Source organism: Grammomys surdaster, unplaced genomic scaffold (assembly GCF_004785775.1).
Source record: "Grammomys surdaster isolate TR1022 unplaced genomic scaffold, NIH_TR_1.0 126189, whole genome shotgun sequence".
Taxonomy (NCBI): Eukaryota; Metazoa; Chordata; class Mammalia; order Rodentia; family Muridae; genus Grammomys; species Grammomys surdaster.
In genome coordinates, this window is record NW_021620995.1 from 2,406,039 (window position 1) to 2,429,640 (window position 23,602).

Sequence of the window (23,602 nt, forward strand, 5' to 3'; positions counted from 1 at the left end):
TACAGGTATGTTACATTTTGACTGATTTTGACTATTAATATAATAAAAAGAAAAATTCCTAAGGATATGTCCCATGATTTCACATCAACACCTGGAATATTTGCATGCATTAAATTCTCAAATGGTTATTCAAACATTTCCCATATATTTAGTTTAGTCTTAATAATATTATGTTATACACGTGGTAACTCTCTGGAGACTATAGAACAAATGTGTTTTAAAAGCATGTAACAGAAAGGTTAAATTTTAATTAGAGTCAAGTACAAGTAGTGTCTAAGTATTTGAGGAAACTCTGAAAAGTAATACCCTCCTGGGAATAAGAACAATAAGAATATATATGCACAACCTCGTGAGCTCAGATAGGCACTGTTCCTATCATCTAGATGCTGTTATATTTTTGCATAATTATTCACTATTGCAGCCTCCTGGGAACTCAGATGATTTATTCCATTTTCAAATTCTGTTGTCATAAATGGAGATATGCTTACAACATGAGCATCTCTGTATGTCCATTCTTATGGCGACAGTCCTGACCGTATTCTTTGTTCAGAACATTTGAGATAAAGATATAGTGCCAGTAGCTATACTATACACTATTTTCAAAATAGGTACATAATAGATATAAATAATAGGCATGGACACAAAAATAATTTAAAACTATTTACTTCAACACAATTTTAATAAATTTATCACTTGCAAATGATAAAAATTGTGTTGGCAATATGATTATTTATTAGGAAATATTTCACCACATGATGATTATATTTTAATATAATGTGAGTCTGCTTTGAAACTTATTTTGAAATAATAGGAGTTTAGCTTGAGAAAATAGTATGGCAATGCAAAACTAATAAATTTTAATTCATATTCATGATGCTTTAATTCAAATAAAACTTCAGGACACTTTATTTGCATTTTGTCATCATGTACGTTAATTCTCCCTTTGAACAAATAAGAAGGTGGTAAAAATTTCATAGTATATTTTCAAACAATGATTCTTAAAAACATAATAAAGTACTTTATGGAGAACTTAAAGTTTCATATTAATTTTGAGTTAACTATCTAAAGGTTTTCTGACCTATATTATGAACAATATATACATGTATATATATTTTTTTTTCTTCACACTTCTCACTCTTGCAAACACTTGTAACTTTGGAGGTTTTACATTTTTGTGAATAGTTATTATTGTAAGGATTAGTGTACATGTACAGGAACTTATCTTGTAATATATATATATATGTATATATGTACATATCTTGTAATATGTATATATATGTATATATATATCACATTTGTATATGAATTGACTTAATTCCACTAAACTGCCCAGAATCATTAAACAAAAACTTCATACATAAGAGGAATAGACCATCTGGATCAGATGATGGAGCTATGCCCAGGTATAGGAGCAATCTTTGCTTATATCATTGAACTAGAAAAATCCATGTGTTATTGATGCTTGAATCAATACATGTATATATTGTTCATAATATAGGTCAAATAACCTTTAGATAGTTAACTCAAAATTAATATGAAACTTTAAGTTCTCCATAAAGTACTCAAAAAAATCATGCAACTCTTAAGATTCAATTGATTAAAACACCAGCAAGACATCTCATACAAATTTCATGATGTGAAACTTTGTCACTACTCATTGGAAAAAGACTATGTTAGAACTATGACAAAATGAGAAGTTGTGGTGTTGTCAAGAGCACTGGGAAATAAGTGATTATTCATTGTTTCTTCAAGCACGGATGCTCAGCATCCTTTCTCTATCGTTACTGTGCCTCATTAGTATGTGTTTACATCATTATTGGTCTCAAAATGAAATTTCCTCCAAGGATAACGACTATTAAGAGCAGGATTTTGCAAAGGACATAGAATTATATATTATTAATTCTCTTTTATCAAAAGAAAAAGGGATATCACAGAAAATTAAAATGAAGAAAATTATTCAATAAGAAAGTAGAAAAGTTTTCTGAGTCAGATCAAGAGAATAAGAAATATATCTTTTATCTTTTATTCTGCTCCATGAATTCATGTTGAAGTGTCTTGAAGTATGACATGGTTAAATTTGTACAAAGAATGGCCATAGGTAATGACTCAAAAGAACATCATTTGTCATTATCTAAGAACTTTTCTGACCCCAATTTAATAACTAAAAAAGCATGACAATAGCCTGTACTCATTTCATTTTGACCCTGAGAGTTTTGTGCTGGTTTTATGTACAAGAGTATGACCTAATGGCCTTCTTAGGTCAAGAACATTGTTTGGGCTTTTTAACAAACTAATCACACTATATCTAGATGCCAATATAAATGATCCGCACTCTATTTTTTGTGTCAGAGCATAGGACATTAATTTTTCTAATTCTCAATATCACAATTTACGAGAATATTATATTTAGGATGGATTATTTAAGGATTTTGTAGTGTATTTTTCTAGGTACCCACATAGTCATGTCTTGGTTCAGTTCATCAAATGTCTGTATAACTAGGAACTATTTACTGGTTTCTCACAGAACTTGTTTCATTAACTGATGAGTAAGCATACTTCCATTAGCAATATATTATAAGAAATAGAACTACACAATTCAAAGATGTGATTACCAGAGAATGTGACTGACCATTTCATTCTTTAAAAACCCAAAGCTTCTTTGGGAGGAATCTGAGAAAGAACAGATTATTATTTACAGACATGGAGTTATACATTGAGCCTATGTTTTCTTCAACTTGTCTACTCTAGAGTGGAATGTTAGAGTTAACATCTGATTAAAGTTATCTTTTTCTCATTTTTTAAAATATATTTTCCCTATACACAATGATTGTTTCCCATTATATATTTATATTACGTTCATTGATTTTAGATATTTTTGTCTTCTTTCTGTTTCCCCTCCGCCTCTGCAAAGCTAAATGGCATAACAAATAGTATCCATATAGAATGTATTAATGACATATAACTTTGTTAAATTAAGAATATGAATGATACCCACAGTCTCATATCCTGGAAACTTTTTTTATTGGATATTTTATTTATTTATATTTAAGATGCTATCCCCTTTCTCTATTCCCCTAGAAAACTTCTATCTTATCCCGTCTCCTCCTTTTTGCTTTTGTACCACTTTAATTACATGCAAGCATTAAGGGCAGTTCTAGGTTAAGGAACTAGCAATACAATAAATGCAAATAGCTTAATTGCCATCAAATCACCTTCTAAAAAGTGATTAAAACCTGAGGTCTAAGGGATAACCACTGGATTAAACTACCTGTGGATTCATAATATATTAGCTTTATTGGGAGCCTGTATGACAAGGAGGTTGATCCAGTAAGTCATTTGAAGTTTCTCAGAGAGGGCAATGTTTGTTATAGCCTTTCCCCTTCCCTTCTTTCCTGCTTCCTCTGGATATCTTGGGTTAGACAGTTTTGCTCTAGCACATAGTCATTCTATAATAGATTAAATTCTAAAATTGTAAGATAAAGCAAAACCACTATTTGTTCGTGGGTGTTTGATCTAATGGAGAAAAAGTCTGTAGGAAAGAAAAGAAATTTAAGATACAAATCAAAGTTTATGATGGGCATTATTAAGAATACCACACAAGTCATATATTTAATGCTTATTTTGAATAAAATAGGTGTACATTAATTGAATTGAGGTAGAGTGATTAAAAACTCAAAGAAAAACATTTTTAAATTTATTCTAGTAAACAGTGGAACTAAAACATTTATCTTTCTTATCCAACTGTATCATCCACTTCAAAAACTCATATTATGAGTTTATAAATAGCATTTAAGTTATTTGTTCCTGTAAAGAAAAGGGCTAAACACAGCATTTCTTCCCTGACATGCCTGATTGTGTCCCTTTTACCTAGGAAAATCTCCAAACCACCAAATTGCTTTCAAATTACTGATAAATCAAAATTAATCAATTGTGCTATAAGTGTAGAAAGTCACAATTCTGCTACATTGTTTTCTAGTTATAACATAATTCATGCATATTTGCAGAAATATACTTTTATCAAAAATTAGATATTTGTTCATGGGAAATGGTGAGTGGATATTTCATTTAAACTGAATTGTAAAATACTTATATTAAACTCACAACAGAAATATCAAGCCATTTATATATATAAAGTATATTATAATGAAAATTCACAATCTCTACCACCATACTTCAATATGAACATTCGTCATGAATTTATATGTAGGATACATGGATTTGCTGGTTTGGGCTTGAGGCAAGCTTCTTATATCTATAGCTGTGGAGTAGGAGGTTCTCATGCATTTGCTTGGTATCACATCTGTCTTGAAAATGTACAAGATAACTACACATACTATGGCTTTGTGTGTGTGTGTGTGTGTATGAGAGAGACAGAGAAAGAGAGAGAGAGAGAGAGAGAGAGAGAGAGAGAGAGAGAGAGAGAGAGAGAGAGAGAGAGTGTTCTGGCCAGGATATAATCTTGAGAGTGAAAGGACATGAACATGAAAGAGTGACTGGCTCCTTGTGCTTACAGCCTGAATATTGTGATTCTACAGAATCATGAAATATGAAGTTTTCTCAGATGCAGAAAACCAAATAAATTCCTTCTCATAATGAAAGGACAAATAAAGTCACATTTTATAAAAGGTACATCGAGCAATGGAGAACTGGGACTCTTTGTAGACTGTCTGCAACAAATAGAAAGTGAAAACACAGACTCATTCTTAGATCTGTAATTTTAACAGTTACTAACATTTAACCCTACCTTCCTTGAATTTCTGGTTGTCCATAATCCCCTTTCCTAGATTTGTATTTCACATGCTGCTATAGCTTGTTGGAATCCCACATTCAATCATTTCATCATAGCCAAAGGCAAACTTCCAAAAAAAATGTAATTTGTCTGAAATTCTTGCATTTTTCCACATCAACATTAATTATCAGATACATTTCAAAAAATCTGTTCCCTGTTCTTTTATGAAGGAGAATATTCATCTGGACATAACTTGAATTTCTTCTTATTCAACTACTAGAAGACTAGTGTACTTTCAAAGCATACCTTTTAAGATACTACACATTCTGTTAGCATACCATATCTCTTCTGATTAAATGTTGGCCTAATGTGGCAATTTGAATAACAGCCACAGTAGGCTCATATATCTTAATATTCAGTCATCAGGGAGTAGAAATTTTTGATAGAGTTAGGAGAACTAGGATGTGTGTCATGGCTGGAAGAAGTGTATCACTGGGAATATATGTTAAAGTTTCAGAAACCCATGTCCTGCTTCTTGCTCTGAGTGTTGGTTAGCAATTAGCTCTCAGCTACATGGTGCTGCTCCATCCCCATGTTTGCCTATATGTCCACAATAATGATAATGATAATAATAATAGACTAAAACTCTGAAAATGTAAGCAAGTCCCCAATTAAATACCCCCTTTTATGAGTAGCCTTGGCCTTCTTGTCTCTTCACAGCAATAGAACACTGACTACAATACCAAGTGTTGTAATTTACTGAGAAGAGTGACAGAAGGAAATATGACTTTCCTAGTTTAAGCATCCATACAGCAGTCACCAACCCTGTAGTGGTTTTAAAGTGTTTTCTCTTTTTCATTATCTCACGTTTTAGAAGGAGCACCTTTATCCCAATGACAGACAGCCTCTAAATTTCATTTTCTGGCACCTAGCACAGTGTTCTGTATGTCTCAGATTTTCTTCGACAACTGAGTTTTCCTCTACCATGTAAATCTACATTGTCTTTCCTATTGTAGTATTATCTTGTTTTTGTTGCTGTTGTTGTTGTTGTTAGAATGCTTTATTTTAGCCTCCTACATTGGCTTAACATTACCAATAAATAAAAGCAAATTTAGTATTATTGTTGAGTCCCCTATCTTTTATCACTAAGCTGGATGTTCTGTGGTCATTAGCAGCTTTAATCACATGTGGGATATCTGATACTATTATTTGTAGTGTTTCCACATTGTAGATAGAAAGATCAAACTCTAAATAATTAACTAAATTTCCATGTATGTATGTATATCTATTGTATTTAGGCTGTCAAAAGTCAAATACATTGTAGGAAGCTGCTACCGCCGTAGTGTCGGTGGTGAGACCAATCGCCATTACAAGATGGCGCTGACATCCACTGCCCATCCCGATAAACAAGCTGTTGCGCATGTGCGGGAAGTGAGCGAGCGTGCGCGCCAAGTCACAGCCCATCCCGGGGCGTTTTGGTGGGTAACGAGTAAGCAGCCAATCAGAAATGAACACGCCGCTCCAAGGGTATGTAAACAGTGCCTTTTCGGGGCCGGGGTCTTCCTCCTTTCATTAACAATAAACGTTTGCTGTGGAAGGATCCTGGTGTCTGTGTGCGTCTTGCTGGCGAGACGATTGCGCGGTGCAATACATTACTCTTAAATATTCTAATACATGAACAACTAACAATTTTCCTTAATTGTACTTTGATATTTCTCTTTATTTTTGTGATATTCTTTTTTCTTTTGCTTATTCGAATAGCCATGCTAGACACTAATTATGTTCACTCCTCTGTCCTTTAGTGACCTAAGGTAACCTTTCATTAACTGTTGCTTGATTATCTTCTATATCTCTATTTATTTATCCCCTGATCAATGCAGCCCCTAATCAACTGTGAGTAAAAGAGGTAACAAGAAATCATTAAATCTCACAATCCTTGCCATCATTTTTCATAAATAATTATAGTTTCACTTAATTTCTTCTTCATGGCTATAGGTCATCTTGTCAAGTATCACCCTTAGCATTATATTTAACCTTCTAAGAGCTTCTTGAAAATGAAATGATCTCATGTTGATGGTGTTTCCTTCACACATGTAAACAGTCTCCTGTGTCATATATGTTAATTCACCTAATGCCTGACTTGTTTCATTAATACAGGTCTCCAGAGTCACTGCATTTGAATTTGCAACCTTGACTTAGCCATTAAGTATGTATTTTATGTATTTTCCACTTCGTTTCTTCTGCCTGAATCCATTTTTCTCAAACATCTTTGTCTTTCAATGATTTATCAGTTGAAAAAGCAGACTTTTAGAAAGTGATCTTAGAAAGAGCTGACTTGAAATGAAGAATGTATTGATTTATGTTTCTGAAAATCAAATAGAAAGGTAGGACCAAATAGTATTGATTGATCACTTGGCCATAATTTCTTATGATTCTAGGGGCTCCTCATTCCAAAGTGTCAGTGTGATCCCTATGCTTGCTTTCACTTTGCCACAAGCATGAGCCAATGTTATTTTTATACCTCACAACCACAGAGGAAGACATTTCTTCCATATATCATGCAACCTAACTCAGAGTGAAAGCTGTCTTAATCCATTTTGCTATTCACCATTTGCAGGTTGAACTTGAAATAATTATTGTACCAAAAGGATAAAATTGCTCAAAGTCTTCATTCAATTAAAACATCCATTAATACCTTGTCCCCAGGAGCTAAAATGTTTTTGTTTAAGTGTCTTTCTTGATTGTTATTTTTTCTGTTGATTTTTGTTATTTTGTAGAATTATATCTATTTTGATGATTCCAGATATATCAAACTCAAGAACTTATTCATTCTACCAAGGGGCTAAAGCTTTAAGCATTATAGCCTAAACATTTTGTACGATCTGTGAACATAGAATGCCTAATTTCACACGTGATATTGTTTTCTTTACTCTCCCTCTTAGATGAAAGTCCAGTTTAGAGAAGTAAAGAACTTGAGGAGACCTAGTGTGCTCTAATCTAGTGGCTCTCAATCTTCCTAATATTGTGATCCTTTAATACTGTTGTTCAGGTTGTGGTAACCCCCAACCATAAGCTATTTTTGTTGCAACTTCATAACTAATTTCAATACTGTTATGACTCATAATGTTAATATTATTGGCAGCAGAGTTTTGCCACAGGAGTCACAAACCACAGGTTGATAACCACTTTTCTAATATAAGTATTATATATATCTATATATTTGTGAAAGATATTGATCACACTGAGAATTAGGAAAACAAAGTTTATTAGTTTTGTTTATACTACCAAGTTAAAGGTGTACTGTTTATCTAAAACTTCTAACACATATTAAATATTCTCCAAAATCATATGAACATAAGACATGTTTGAATTGCCAAAGTACACTTTATCTTTTATGAATCTTAAGTGTAAGCAACATTATAACTTTTTCTTTCAGATGCATCAAGGATTCTATAAGGAAAATATTATTTTTCTCATAGCATTTAAAATCATTAATTCTAAAATTTATTTCCTTATTTTTCAAATTTCATATATCTAAATGTATCTAGAGAATATCAATATCTATCTCAAATGCAAAACAAACTCTCTTGACAATACATCAAGTGCAACTGCTATTGAATTGAGGCTAGAACATTGTTCCTGTTTCTTGACAGTCATATCAAACTTAAGAAGTTATCTACTTCTTTATGCTAGAAGTATGCATAGAAATTGACTCCGTAAAGGAAAGCATTTTGACTAAAGGTGATGCCTTGGCTTTTATACTTCAATATGCTTTTATGCTTATAGTACAATAAAGTCTTTTTAGAAGTATTTTAACACAGAATAGATTTTTGAGCAGCATCTATGAAAAAAACAACTAGCCTTTGCATGGATGCTTCATCCAAAAGGATTATGCTCTGTGAGGCAAACGTCTAAACCTTACTATCCAACTGCAACATTGGCAAAGCATACAGTGGTATGAAACCCTATTTTCTTTTTCTTTTTTTATTGGCTATTGTATTTATTTACACTTCAGATGTCATTCTCTTTCCTCATCCTTCCCCCCCAGAAACACCTTATCACACCTCCCCTCCTCCTTTTTTTATTTTTATTTTTTTGCTTTTATACCATTTTAATTACATGCAAGTATTATGAGAGTGATCACGGAACTTTGTTTATTGACTTGCTTGCTCTTTGATTATTTGTGTTTATTGTCTTGCTTGTTCCTCAGCCTAGAAACCCTATTCTTGAAAGTGATCTTCAGTATAATTTAGTGCTAGGCTCAAAGTACAAAACATGTTCAGCTCTTTCTTGAATCTCCAAACTGGTGTGTGTTACAGGAATCTTGCAATCTGCTTGTATGCATGTCAAACAAACTGTAATGGTCATATTTTACTTGCAATGGAGATTTTCAACACAGCTACATTTGACTTCTCTTTAGACCTTGAATTTTAAAACACTGCCTAATGTTTGTTAAAAAGAAAAAATACTAAAGCTCTATTCTCTTCTTATTTACAAAATGTGAAGCTCTAGGGTAAACTACATTTGGGGAACAAGAGTTAACTGAGCACAGAAACTACCTGAGTTCATCTGGGGAATGCTGCAAGCAATTGCAGAAACTCATTCCAGCTGGAGAAATAATTCAAATAAAATTAATTAGAGCATCTACCTTAGAGGGTTCGTTATATTTTAGATTTTAAATTTGCATCAATGTGGGTCTATAGTCTCCTGAGGATCAGCAGGAGTATTTCAGGTGGTGAAGTGTGTGTTAAAGCTATCTTAATAATAACAACAAGGCATTATTTGTCTTTTCACCCTGAGCTGGCATTTATACTGACTGTGTAAAACTAATGATAAGTAAAATTGCTGGTGTCTCAACATAAATCAAGGCATTAGCAGCAAACCATACTAGTATATAAATAATCAGGAATGTAAATAATGATAGTAATAGCAATGGGAAAGAAAATGAAGCGATTACCCAGAGGCTGACAGTTTCCCTATTTCTTTCTCATAGCTGAGTATTTGTGTTAGTGGTCTTCAGAGAAATATTGACAATCCACTGTAACACTTTAATGACTGAGTTGTCAATCGTCATTTTATTTTCTAAATCAACCAATTGGTTTACTTCTTTTAGTTGTTCCTTAGGATAAATATTTTAGACCAGGCTTCCCTGCATGTTATTCTAACTCTGATGATACATCTCTGGACCTTTCTATTATGGTCATCTCTATAAAAAAAGAGTCTATATATCATGTTCTAGTAGAAGAACTACATTGAGTATGTGACATAACTAACACATTTTTACAAAAAAAATTGGCATAATTGAAGGATTGGATCTCATTCTATACAATTGAGGTATGAGATACAGAGACAAGAATATTAATCAAGTAGATAAATTCCTAGATCTTCTCTGCCAGAGCTACAGAGAGGTTTGGAGTTCTTCCATTTGATACCAAGGCATCAGTTTCTCAAAAGCACTTAAGTGTTTTATCAGTGATTCCTTGGTGGAATGGTATACTGATACCAGTGACTTTTTTTTTTGATGCTCATTTCCCTTTGCAGATCTGGAGAAGGCACTCCTTGTACCAGGCATAATGTAACGAAAAGATGGACTTGAAGGAAAGACGCTTATCTGAAGGAGGGAAGGTTTCACTGCTAGATTGAGTAAATGGACTGTTAAATGCAATAATCATTAAGAATAATGTAAAAGTGCATTCTTAAGAGCTGAGACCCTTTCCTTGATGGGCAAAGCAACAGGTACAAGCCTAACAAATCTGTAAGAGAAAATGATATTAACCTTGAAGATACAGAAAATGAACTCAAAAGACAAATATGGATGTACTTTATAAAAAGTAGAAAAGTAGAAAAGACATAAAGATATATATTCTTCCAATTAGCCTGCAGATAGGAGAGCAAATTTCCAAAACATGTATTTATTCCAGATATAGGAATCTCAGCTGTCAGTAATGAATTTGTATTACTTTAGGCCACTGAATGTATATTGACTTTACAGAGGAGCAGTAGAAAATTAGTACTATTAGAAGCATGCAAACAAAGACACATATGTTCTGGAAATAAGGCCCAGAAAAGAAAGTTTGAATACATGAGTATTTAGATAATGTTAGTATCATGATGAATCAATAATAAAATGGGAGAATGATACATTTGAAATAGTTTTCTAAAGATTATTTTAATTAGAAATAGATTTTGCTATTATAAATAAGGCTGCTATGAACATAGTGGAGCATGTGTCCCTGTTGTATGTTGAAACTTCTTTTGGGTATATGCCCAGGAGTGGTATAGCTGGGTCCCTAAAACCCCACACAGATAAAGGATTTAAAAAAAAAAGGAAGTCTATTTATTTTAAATTAATTTCAAAAGTTTCTAGGAGATGCAAATTGGCTAAGATACTATTTTAAGCTCTCAACAAAAGAATTTAAATCTCTGTTCAATATTCTCAAGAGAGAGGTAAACCCTAACTTCCTCAACAGTTAATTGACAAAAGAGAGGTAATCTCACAAAAAGTAGAAAAAGCTATTTCTAATCGATATATCATATAGTCTGATTAATTGTCAGTGGAGCTATAAAAGTCCTTTGACAAAAGATTATCAATATAGATTTATATATCCTTAAATAAGGCCTTCATGACTCTCTGAGTGTGGAAGGAGCAACTGTTGGCGCTTCTGCCCTGATTTTACAAGAACTTTGAAAAATTGGCTTTAAAAACAAAAGAGGGGGAACGGTACCCCCTCAGAAGGAGTCCCCCTGAAATACTCTCCATCATGCCTTGTTCACTTTTCTCTCTCTAAAGCTGAAAGCTCATGGCAAATCTCTTGCTGACCATGTTGGTGACCTCGGGCACCACCAAGACCAACAAAACTTTGCCACAGATATGGGGAAGGACCCTCATACCCATAAAGGGAATGCCCCAGTCCCAGTTCCCTTATGGAGCCGAGGACTGATATGCCTGCCCAATACCACAGAAGGCACAGCTAACCGGCTACCACAAATATTAATGAAAAAAATAGATACCCTCACAAAGCCAGGACCAATCATAAATACGATGAATAACAATTTACATCCAGGGAAGAGAAATCTCCCTGAGAATCCCCTTCTTTTTTCTTTCCAGGTAAAATTGAATCACCCGTGATGCCTGCTATTAGAAGTTCTAACCCAGATGGACCAGAAGCCAGGAGCCTTGCCCTTACCCTCACCCCCTACCTTTTCCCACCTGCACAAGGTCCCCTGAAGCTGGGCAACTGCAAGATCCTGCTTGGCAACTGCAGATAGACTCAAAGCAGTGTACCATATCATCTGAAGAATAGCAGGGAGACCATAACTCAAGCAGTGTACCATATCTTCTGAAGAATAGCAGGTTGCAGTCCTCCTCGCCCCCACGAATAACCAGGACCCGCCGGTCAGGTCAAGTGGCACCCAGACGTGGGGCTCGAGGCACGGACCCATCCAGACGGACCCTCATTGAGAGGATGTGTGCACGACATCAAGATTGAGCAAGACAGAGATCGTTGCCCGTGACCTGTCGTCCACGGAACCAGGTTGATGCTGCCATCAAGAAGGCAGTTGAAGTTCATTACCATCAGCTGAAAATTGCAGAGGATCCAGAAGTGACTCCGCAGGAGACTGACACAGCTGTCAGCTCCCCTGCCTCCCGCTACGGTCAACCCCTAGACTTCCACGCCCTCCAGAAGGGTTCCTGGTATGCCTGGCTTTGCCCTCATTTCTCTCACTAGAGAGCTTGGCCTCTTGATCACCACAACAAAAATTGGCTTTTTCCTAAACCAAGGCCACCCTTGATACGGCCGCTAACATTGGGGAGCCTTCCTTTATGACAATATTACACCCCAAACTGACAAATGGTTGGTAACTTGAACATTTACAAGAGACTAGGATGGCTGTGAGTTAGTCCAATGACGGGATTATTGTAGGTCCACTTCCCAGGGGCCCACCCAATGCAGCCGAAAAGGAGTGCGTGGTGCTGGGAGTGGGTGCAGCCTACATGGCCTAAGACAGGGCTCTCACCCTCCTTTCACCCACATCAGAGTCCCTTGACGTTGCCCATCGTCGACAGCCTAAAGCCTTCGACCATCGATGTGACTCGTCTCACATCAGTGTTTTGGGGTTGTGAACTTGTCTAAGACCCCCCATAATTAGACATCCAAATTCAAAACTCACATAGTTGGGATTGAACATAAGACGCCTTCTCTAACTAAACAGAGAAGGGGGAGATGCCAGAAGCCAGGACCCTCACCCTTACCCTTACCCCCTACCTTTCCCCACCTGCACAATGTCCTCTGAAGCTTGGCAACTGCAAGATCCTGCTTAGCAACTGCATATAGACTCAAAGCAGAGTACCATGTCTTCTTAAGAATAGCAGGGAGACCATAACTCAAGCAGTGTACCATATCTTCTGAAGAACTGCAGGTAGATCATAATTCAAGGCAGCGTACCATATAGACCATGACATGTTTCAAGGCACAGGCCAAGAAGATTTTGTACTTTTCCACCACCTGGACCCTCTTACCCCCTCCCCTTGTAAAACATGCTATAAAAAAAAGCATTTCATGTTCAAAAAAAAAAAGAAATTAAAAAAAAAAAGAAATAGATTTTGCAAAGAGTAATGATTTTATACATACTTTTAAAATAACTTTTATTTAATGCTTTATGCATGAGCAGTATACATTTACATCCCCCTCTCTCCTCCAACTTTATCCATGTCCAGTGCAAAGTTTCTTATTTATTATTTAATAATTATTGTTACATATTTATATATACATATATAGACATGTATAGACAACCTACTTGGTACATTTAACATTGCTTGTATGTACATGTGTCCAAGGTTGATATCTGGAATTAGACAACATATGTGGAATATAGTCAGACATATTTTTGCCTGTAACCATTTGTAATATTTCAAAACTTAATTAGCAGTTTAATGACAAGAAGGGTAATCAAGCATTTTAAGACATGCCGAATTTCTTACAAACTTTCATATCTTTGATATTTCAAATCTACATTCCTAAAGTAGGTTTAAACTTTCAAATTATACAAAAGTTCTTCTTATTTCAAATATGAATGCTGAGAATATTACTCAATGATAGGGCATTTCACTAGAATATCCTAGGACAAGTTTCTGTCCTTAGTCATGCAGACAGAGACACTACAGACATACACACAATCACACACACACACACAAGTCATGCACATAAGATAAAATGTACTAAAATTAATTTTTGTTTTCTATACAGTTCTTTAAATTTTTGTTCATCATTTTTTTTTAATTTTTAAAATGTGGTTTGCAAAGTAAATATTAACTCAGTCCTTCATCTCAAAGCAAAATTTCTCCGTAAGGCCTTTAGGTATAGTCAGAGTAGGACACTTGCTTTAAATGCACAGTATTTAAGGCTCAATCAGCAGCTCTAGATAATAAAAGAAATAAATGCTTTCCAAGTGTTCTGACTTTTTATCAATTGCATTTTTATTTTAATAATAACAGAAATTAACAAATATTGATATTTATTTGTATATGAATATATTCATATTCTAAAAGTAGAAATTTAAATCACAGGAAATAATTTTAAGTTTCTCTAAGTATAACTAATAATATTACTTACAGTAAAAATAGTAAAATAAAGTGATCAAATACATATGTCTATGAAGAAAAATACAAATTTATAAGATTAAAAAAGAAAAAATACTAAAAATTGATATAATCTTAATACAAAAACAAAAATAGTACTGGTAATACTAGGGAAAAATTAAATTCATTTATGATGCAGGTTGGCATGGTTGCCTATATCTGTATTTCCATTTGAAAACTAAGAAAACAAAACTAAGAAAATTGGAATGGAAAGAAGTGTACAGAAGGAAGAAACTAGAGAAGGAGAAATGCGGAGGGAGGGAGGGAGGACAAAATTTAAACACAATATCTTTGTTTCTTTAGAAACCATATAGGTGAAAACATTATTTGGCTAAAGAAAAGTGAATTTTATTGAAATATTGCTATTTCTGATATGATAGAATAAATGGCAACTAGTCCCTGTCCATGGTTGGAGTCACTTTTGCCATTATGGTCTCAAATTATCATATGCCTACATTGTTGCACAGTTTCTATTTAGAAAAAAAGAAAATGGTGGCTGCAGAAAGCTTTATACGCTTTCAAATGCAATGGAATTTATAAAGAGATACATCATGAGATCTGAATTACCATAAAAACATTAGCAGTATCAAGGTATTACCTATGGAAACTTCACAAGATATAAAGTCTCTACACAGAAAGGATGAAAACCAGAATTGGCCTAAAAGCAAAATTAGCTTTCAATGAAACTTCTTATGCCTACATGAGACAGAAAGAAATTATTGCTAAACAATGTTGAAACAAGTTCTAAGACCTTTGTATATACGCTGATCTATTGTTCCCCAGAGTCAGTCATTTTTAATCCCCAAACTTAAAAATGCTACTTTATATGTCAAGACAAACTTTATAGGTGAGACTAAAATAACCATCTTGAGATTAAAAAAAATCCTGTGTTTCCCTCCCCCTCTGCACAGGATACCAAAACAGTCATAGGAGCCATTCTAAAAGAAGTCAAAAGGAGGCCAAGAAGGAATAGTAAGTGTGAGAAGAGCAGAGGCTGAGATAATAAATAAATGAGGCAAGAGACAACTTTTAGAATCCAAGAGCAAGATGATCACTAACTCCTTGGAGATTCTGAAGATAGCCACTTCTGGTGAAGCGTTGATTTCTACTCAATGAGACAATTTAAATTCCTGACTTTCAATATGATGAGAAAGTAAATTTATGTTGCTATAAACATTGTTATGATTTGCTACAGTAGCAGTAGGAAAGGAATGCAGCTCCTTAAGTAAATCCAGTGAAAGCTGATAGGCCAGGGCCACAGAGACTAGGAATACTAAGGCATCCTCTCAAGTTGAGCTAATGAAATGACTTTCTTACAAGCCAGGGAAAATGCATGTCAGGGATGAGGAGATGTGAGTGAGCTAGGAAACCAAAATTGCATGGCTTGTTCATCAGCAAAAGAATAACTTGAAAGTGTATTTTTTCACTTGTTCAAATGTTCATTAGTTAAAAAATCATACATCTATTTTAGATGAAGGTTAAAGATTTGAGTCATTAATCTTTCAACTTATGTGGTAAATTACTTTGTATGGGGCTGAGCAATAAATAAGTGGATGATTAATATGTTCTTTCTCATATTGGGATTGAACATTGATGTTTAGAACTTAGTTTCAATTGATTATATCTTAATTTGAAATTATTCATCTCATGCAAAATGTGTCTTCACTATATAAGTTATAACGTAGATCACACTGTCGCATTAATTCCCATTATTTCTTCTTGGTGGTATTTTAATAGCTACTCATTTCTTTCTGCGATGGCAGAGCTAAGGATAAGAAAACATGTAACTATTTTGATATATACTTGAAGAATTCAAAAATATATATTGTAACAAGTTGCTTAAAATTACAATAGCTTAAACTATATTATCTATCTATGTTTAGTGAGCTAGTAAGCAATGGGAAGTTTAAGATGTGAGAAACATTTGATTGCATTTTCTTATTTATTTATTTACTTATTTATTTATAAGTATTTCTCTTATGCTTACAGCAATTTCTGCTACATTCTATTCTACCAGTCTCTTCTTCCCACCTCCACTTTCCTCCAGGTCCACTTTTCCTCTAAACCCCCTTCAGAAAGAGGCAGGCCTCCACTGAATATCAACCAAACATGGCATATCAAATTGCAAGAATTCTAGGCTCCTCTCCTTAAGTTAAGGCTAGATAAGGCAACCCAATAGGAGAAAAGGGTCTCAAGAGCAGGCAAAAGAGATATATCCTCCTTCTCACTTTTAGAAGTCCCACAAAAGCACCAACATACAAACTATACCTTATACAGAGGACCTAGGTCAGACATATAGGGGATCACAGACTGTTGATTCAATTTCTGCAAGCCCCTGTGAGCCCTGACTAGTTGATTTTGTGGGTTTTCTTGTGATGTCCTTGAAACCAATGGATGTTATGATCCTTCTTTGTCTCTTACACAGGTTGAATCCATTTTCTTCAATTTTTGAGAAATGCAGATGTAGTGTTATCAAATTTTGATCAAATTCATGAATATACAGAAAAATAAGAAACACTCAATCAAAACTAGAATTTTTCACAAGCTGAGTAAAATAATTTATATTCACATTGTATTCATATGTAAAATTTGATTGATAATATCACTACGACAAAAAATCATATCACATTAAAATAACTCTGGATATGGATGATTTTTTAATTCAATTAATGATATCTGACAAATTTTTTCAGTCATACTTCTAGTAAATTATAGTGACTCTGAAAGAAAAGCAGGACTTTATCAATATCTGCATTTTCAGTGAAAATCTTATTTAATTATTGAATTAGTGGTGATTTGGGCTTTATATATGTTCTGTATACTGTATGCCTTTACCTAACCTCAGCCTCAGCTCCGAGATTTCTCTTATTATGTACATTATTAAATTAGCCAAAGATTTTTTAGATAAAAGATATGTGTATTTTTATTGGATAGTAATAATAAGCTGATTTTCAACATGACTCCCGTACCAATACTATGAGAACATGAATTTTGCTTATACATCCTCATTCCCACTTATAGCCTTAAAAAGGTCAAGGTTAGAGGCAAAGACTTTGTTCTGGCAATAACAGAATGTTTGCACTTATGAACACAGATGCTTTCCTCAGCTTCCCTGGGGGCAGCTCAAACCAGGCAACATTTTCTCATGGAGAAGGGGTTCAAGAGCCCTCCTTGTTAACAGAAGCGCCATGGGTAGATGACATCTTCTAAGGGAGGAGATTTTAGTTTCTTTAACTAAATTGCATTGAGCACTTCCCAGTAGATGGCTCTATACCTAGGGAAAAGGGCAGCACATACCTGGGTAAGAAAGCAACCAGGAGCATACATGGGCCAGTCCAAGGCCCCTGGCAGGAATATAGCAGAGGTCAGCCTGGTCAGGCCTTAGTGAAAGAAGTGCTTTGTCCTAGAGAGACTTGAGGTTCCAGGGAATGGGAAGGCTTGGGGGGAGAACACTCTCTTGGAGGCAAGAGGGAGGAGGAATGAGATGAGGAACTGTGGGCGGGGGGGGGGGGCGAAGGGGGTGTGTGGGTGTGTGTGTCAACGACTGGAATGTAAATAAACAAAATAATAAAACTTTAATAAAAAAGAAAGCAAGCAAGGAAGGAAGCAAATGGTGAAAAGAAAGTTCTAGAAAGAAGGAAGAAAGGAATAAAGGAAAGAAGGAGGGAGAGAGGGGGAGGAGAGAAAGAAAGAATAGATAAGGTGTGAAGAAGGGGTAATGATCTTTGAGGAGTCAGAAGGGAGGAGCCACAGTGGGTGAATATCATCATAATATAGTGTACAAGTACTTGAAGATCTCAAAGACTAAAAATATATACATATAAAACAAATGAACAACAATAATAGTCAAGACCCCTAAAGAAACTCAAACGAAATCATGTCTCCAAAATACACAGTTCTAGATTGTAACAGCTGTCCTTGTTAAATGGAGCAAATCTTTACTTGAAGTTGTTATCAATATAAAATTAGGGTTTAAGATATTTAAAAATATTAGAGAACTTATAAGGAATTAACTGAATGACAATGTGCATTACTTATATCTGATTTAAAAGAGAAAAAAGGAAGAAAGGGAAAGAATAAGTGGGAGGGGGAGGAGAGGAGAGGAGAGGTGGAAGGAGGGGAAAGGAGATAAGAAAAGGGGAGGGGAGGGAAGAAAAGGAAAAGGGAGAAGGATCCAGGGGAATTTATGTTGTATTTTTCAGTTGATAAAAAAGAATTTCAAAGGCACAAAGCTCCCATGTAGGTAATGTAGGTAGTCACCTCACGTGATAAAATTACCTTCAAAGACTGAGTCAAGGAGACCTCAGAATGTGCACTGAAATATTACCTCACAAGTCAGGCACTGAGCCAGTCACACATAACTCAGTCTGACAGAAGTAAGGAGGTGGAAACAGCAGATTGGTCCTAGCAGAGAGAAGGGAACAATTCTTCCCTTGATTGCTTTATCTGCTTTTCTGTTTCATTTTGAGGATAATGTGGAAATAATTCATTTTTTTGGACTATTATGTCTTCTGGCTAGTCAGTCTGCGTACATATTGGGACAGACCCGTATTAACAGTTAGAAACTGCAGCTGCTTACAAATGGAACATAAAAAGCCTAATTTTCTTATTTGTGAAACATCTCAACCCTGGTCTCAGTCCCCGAGAGTTTTGTTTGGAGAGCTTTCTCCTTATCTTGTGTGTTAATTTTCTCAGGCATGGGAACAACACATCTTTTGAAAAATGTTGGCATATAGCAATATAATTTTCGTAAGCTAGCCTATCATTTACGTGGACGTGTATATGGATTTTATTATAATACATATGCATGAACATGAGCATTGAGAGAATTGTTTTAATCTTAATTGCTTTGAAAAATAAGTTTAGCTTTCTTCAGACTACTTTTAATTGTAGATTACAGTCAGGGATATATTCTTTTGAATTAAATTTCCTTAAATGCAATAAAAAAGAACCATCAGAAACTTACTATTTTTGTCTCTTAAGGAGTGATATTGTACCATGAATTTAATTATTTATTCACTGTATAGATTTTTAAAGCAAAGGCTAAAGACATCTAGAGAAGAATCTTGGAAATGAGTAGGCAGGTGACTATATCATATCTATGGGAAATGAAGATTACAGGGCTCCCTGAGCCACTCAAGTATCATCGAAAATGATTGTCTACGTTTATGACTTCTATTTTTCTACCCACAGGAATAGAGACAGTAATAATTATCTACAATTTCACTTACTTTGAGAATGTATTTTCTTGTCACTTTCTTCTGATTGACTGTGAATATACCTGGCACGTTCATTTTCATAAATATAACAGGTGAACTTTTGTCAGTGTGTTTTTCTATGTTTTTTTTAAACATCATGTCAGTATTCTCCTTTCCTAAAAGCTGCAGAAGCTAATGATTTCCTTCTATTGAGCGTGTATAGTGACCACCATGAGAGGCTCCCAGTCAAAGTAAATTATGGGTCAACACAGACAAAAATAGAAGCCAAGAGCAACATAAAACTCACAAAGGTCTACCTAAGAAATTTTTATTGTAAAATTCTTATCATTGTCTTTCAGGCTACCAAAATGAAATCTTAGACTGTATGGCTTAGAAATAACAGAAGTTTGCTTGCCAGAGTCTGGATGCTGATACATGCAAGAATGAAAAGAAAAAGATTTAGTATCTGGGATGGTTCATAGATTGCTTTTGTTCTTGTCATGTTCTCACCTTGCTGAAGAGACAATGGGCCCTTCTAGATATTATGGATCCCTATGTTAAACTCTGACTCCTAATAATATCATATTGAGGATTAGAATTTCAATTTAAAAAAAAATTGGGGCCATGAAAGTACTACCCATAACAGTGACTAATAAAAGAATTTGCATATAGAAGCTGTTGAATAAAATGCTGTTGTGTTAGTGAATTAAAAAAAATGACTTTACAATAAAACCAGAGACTAACTATGTAGAGAAATACAGATTGGATGATAAGTGTTAACATGATAAAATTCTAATTTCCTGTGATTCCTTGGTGTGAATGTAAAAATGGTCACTTAAACTTCAGAACCTGGAGAATAACTTAGAATATATCAGTTTTATTAGCTGAAGTATTTGAGAAAGAAAAATTGAACTCTGTCGGTAAAAGAGCAACATATGACTATTTTGGGTCCAAACAAAGTCATAATTAGCTCCAGTTTCATTTATTTTCAAATGTATTGTTTCACCACAATTTACTGATTGACTTTGAATGCATTGGATGTGCTGATTTCATAAATGTAATAGAAGAACAATTGTTTATTTGTTTTTAATATCTTGATGTAATTGCATGATTTTAGAAAATCTGTGTTATATTATATATATAATAATATTGGCTAAGCATAGTTATCTATACAGAAATAAATACACATATAACTTAGATAGGTCAAGTAATTGTTTGGATATGCTTTACTTTATAATGACATTTTGCTAAAAAATACACATAATTTTTACACATATATGTGTTACATATATATTATAGGTAATATATAATATGCATGAAATATGTACATGTATGTAATATACATATGTGTGTGTAACATAAATGTATGTTATTTTACTAATCTCTCACCCACCATGCTATTTTTGTCTTGATCTTGTGCAGATATTGTGCTTATACTCACAAGTACTGTGAATTCATACCACCAGAGTACTGTAATGTCCAATAAATACTGCTTCACTACAGATGTCCACAACCCCTGGCTCTTTAAACCTCTTCTATCCTCTTGAGATGTATGATCCTTGAGTTCAGGGAGTAGGATATGTGATTTCAATTTTACATTCTGACCTAGGGAGGCACTTGACAGTTTTTTTATTACACAATGGCCAGTAGTCAGCCTCTATAAAAATTTTCATAGATTTCTTCAGGGATGTGACCACTGAGAAGCCATACAAGATTGAGTACATTGTCCTACAGTCATTCACATAGCGATAGCACTATGTGAATTCTGAGAGTTTTGTTTGTTTTTTTAATGAAATGAATTTAAGTGGGGATAGTTGTTAGGTGAATGGGTGTGTGGTTGGAGGAGAGGGGGGAATAGGAGGTTAGATTTGATCAATATACATTATTTGCATGTGTGAAAAACTCAAACAATAAATCAACCTGGTACTCCTATTAAGCAGGGCTTACATTAATATCTAATATTAAAAATGGCTTCAAATTGTGTTGTAGCAATCATATCAGGCACTTTGACATTTGAAAGATTTGGAAAGACTTATAAAGTTTGTAAATGGTTCTATAATGCTTAAGGTATCTTTACACATTATCAGGAGACAGAAAGAAAAATAATATAAAATCACTTGTAAATTACTAGTTACTCCTTGTTATTGCACTGAAAAAAAATGCTATTATTGGTTGTAGAAAAAGGTCTAACCAAAATCTAAGAATCTGACTGCCAACTTAGTTGTTCTGACTAGGAGATACCGGAGAAAACCAACCTGATAAAGAAAAAGGTCAGTTTTTATTACAGTTTTAGAGTCTTCTTCATTCCATGCTTACGTGGCTCTGCTTCTTTGAGCCTAAGACAGGGCAATTTATCACATAAGGAGTGTATGACAAAGGAGGTTGTATACTTCATGGAAGTTGGAAAAGAACCAGAAAGATGTACAGTCACCACATCACTTTCAAGGCTGTGTCCCATGATCCGTGACTTCACATATATATGAAGACCCAGTTGCTAAAGGTTCTGAGACTTTATAATAGCACCCCTGGTTGGTAACCACACCTCTGACACACCTGCTTTAGGTAGCACTCAGGAGTGAAGGCAGAGCAGCAAGGCTACACAGGGATTACACCGTGAAATTTTAAATTACTGCTAACTAATTTTCCTGAAGAATTACACACACACACACACACACACACACACACACACACACTCATCACACAAGAACCTTGAGGGCAAGGGTTAATAATTTCTGTTTCTTTTTTAAATTTACTTCTATGTGTCTTTTTGGGTATTCTATCTGAATTTTTTGTACTTGTCAGTTTCAATATCAATAATCTTTTGTGTAAATTGTATGAGATATCATATTTTTAATTAATTACAATAAATTCATGATATGGATTTTCTCATGACAGGAACATTGCCTCTTCTGTAATAGGATGTTGTCTGAGGGATGCTGCCAGAACTGCAGGCCACATCAACAATAGTGATCTCAAATCCACTGTGGCTGAGCCAGTGCTTTATTAGAGGAATGAGAAAATAGCTAATTAAAACTATCTTAGACAACACAACCTTATGCTCAAAAGTAGAAAAATAAAGATTTTTTTTTTAAAAAAAAATGGCTACTACTGTCTCTGGAGACCACATGGCCCAACCTACCTACCACCAAGAAATGAACTTCACATTTTATATTTTAAAAGCTAGCACACTTCTGATAGAAAAAGTTAACACAAGTATGTCTTTTGATTGTGATGAAGGCACGATTCAAAGTAATGTGAAGCTTCAAATCTTGATTCAACAATGCTGTTTTGCCACCTGGTCACAGCAACACTTTTATGCATTTGTAATATGGGCTAAGCATTGGTGTACGTAATTATTATATACTAAGAAAACAGATTACCCTAGTCAAATTTATCTCAATGTTCAACCAACCAGAAGCACTTGTTCATTTTTTTACTGAGCAGAAGAAGCTGTGCAGGATCATACAGAAGAGGAAGGTGAAAATAATGATTGGTTTCAAGTAATTTAAAACTTGACAGTCAGTGAGAATAAATGAGCACACATCTGAACTACCACACATGCTAAGATAAAGCATTGCTAGTTGTGAACATCTTTGCTACTCTTTGAAACATAAGGCTAGAAAACACAACAGTCAATACTCAAGAAACTCACAGAGCAATTTTGAAATCTATCAGTGCTATTATTTTAATATTTTACTATCCATTTCCATAACGAAGTGTTGAGTTCCACTGACAAATGATCTCATAACTTTGAAAAATGAATCATCGATACAATAAATTTAAAAGCCTTTGAAATTTATACTGTGTACTGTAACAAGTCACACTTTAATGCCAATGTGTGCATTTTGGAAACATTGATTTATATATTGTGCCAATGCAGTTACATATTTGAATTACTACACCATATGTGATATCAGGTATAACAACATATTACTAGGTAAACCTTTCAGCTACCTTATTTTTAAATCAATTTAAAAATTTTCAGCTTCTCTCACCCAAATCAATGATTCTATAAATTGTTCTTTTTACTTCCAT